Raw genomic sequence first — 2091 nt, 5'->3', positions numbered from 1 at the left:
TCAGATCTTTTCTTTTTAGGAAGATCCTCTCAACGGTGTGAGACCGCAATTCGAATATCTTATACCTAAGTCGTTTGTTTGGGATTCGCTTCGTGCTATTGAGTCGTGACAAGATCTAGACTGGGTGGATTAGGCTACCCTGCAATTATTATTATTGTATATTGCTTGGAAATTCCTTCTTTTTGAGAGTAGGGAAAAAAAAAGTAAAATGGAGGAAGATATTAGGCAAACTAACGTTTCATAAAATATCTTATGGAACGTGATGATCATCAAATATCTCATGCATTCAATAATTTTGGCATACGATATTATAACAATCACATTTCTCTCCATTATATCAAACATTCATTACTTGCATGGTAGGATGTACTTCTGCTTGTTAAAAGAAGTGCTATTTACACTCAATTTTCAATCGCTCTAGTAATAAGGACACCTTCAATTATAGTCATATGAATTTAGTTTTGATGTAATAATCAATATTATAGAATTTATATAGTCATCTAATAATTATCTTGCCTAATACATTAACAAAAATTTATTAAGTCTTACAATTGCTTCGTTCGTAATTCAAATAAAACAATGTGCTTTGTTAATTGTGTCAAATAGTATTCCTATAGACTATAGTAACAAGTTTATTTGGGTTCAAGGTTTATAACTATGCAATAATTGCGTTAAAATTCATAAATAAAAAATTTATTATCCAAACATTTGTTGTATTTGATTGTTTTTAAAATGTCCTTTTATGATGATGAAATAACAATGTATATGTATGAATGTGTTCTCCGGAAATTAAAATTGTAATGGAGATAGATAATATTATATTTTGGAATAGACATATACCAGATTGAGCATTAACATATACCTGAAAGTTCGTTCAATTCCAGAGGTCATATATGCCTAACATCTCCACTTTTGTTTGTAGCACCTCACATGGAAAATATCTAATACATTCAAGAAAGTGCTGTTTTCTATCTCTTTTTATGAAAGCTAGCTATGGGGCACAACTAGTATCTTCCAAATATCTTCCCCCCCTTTCCACATTCTTCATTCTTAATCTTAGTTCTTGATTAGCATAAAACAAACATTCATATATAGTTTCAAGTTTTATATATACATCAAATATTGTTTATTACTATTATCACTATATATGCTAAGGTATGTGCCCTTCTCCTAATTATTCATTTCTAATCCATCAATCTATGTTATATATGTATTTTTGTTACTTTCCAATTTCAATTGCATCAATTACTCCATATAAACTTTAACTATGTATTTAGGGAATTCATATATATGGCTACGATATTAGTTATTATTTTTTTTTTTAACATTTAGAATTTAGTATCTAAAATTAATTTTAAAAAAAATTAGTTGATATTAGTCGAAAAAATTGGCTCCATATTTTGGTAACTTAATTATTGTGTTTTCATTACTACATACTTTAATTAATTTTGGTTTGATACATTTCATTATTCATTTTAGTAATCAATACAATTGCATTGAAGAAGCAATGGAAAGATCACACTGATTAAGAAACATAATAAACATATTTATTTTTAATGCGTGACTTAATTTCTTTTCCAACTTTTGTTTTAGGCCTTTTTCAAGTTTTGAGCTATGCGGTGGCTAGCTATAATAAGTTTAAATCAACTTTTAATAAGTAACTAATGAAAGTTCTTTATTTCAACAACCAACATGATTAGACATGTGGACCGTTATAAATGTGTTCAAAGTGATCTCAAACGACATTAATTAGTGGATTTCATTTTTAGGTTTAGTGATTGTTAGTTGAAAGAAGTTGCCAAAACTAGTTATAATAATGCCTTAGCTTTAAGCATATGAAACAAAAAATAAAGAGAAGAGGAAATAATATAATAATAATGGTGGTTAATTAATTTCTAGGATGATTGTGAATTTTAATTTATACATCATCATATTTTATTTCCATTTGTTATAAACGACACATGGTTGTTGCACACTAGGGAAACTTACTAGCATGCATAATATGGTAGAAAAATTTGACAAAGAATATTCAAGAAACATTATTATTGTCTTGGTCATCATCTATTATTTATATAGGAGAATTTGATTCAG

The sequence above is a fragment of the Arachis ipaensis genome, chromosome B10, assembly GCF_000816755.2.
Source record: "Arachis ipaensis cultivar K30076 chromosome B10, Araip1.1, whole genome shotgun sequence".
Taxonomy (NCBI): Eukaryota; Viridiplantae; Streptophyta; class Magnoliopsida; order Fabales; family Fabaceae; genus Arachis; species Arachis ipaensis.
This window is presented reverse-complemented; position numbering follows the sequence as displayed.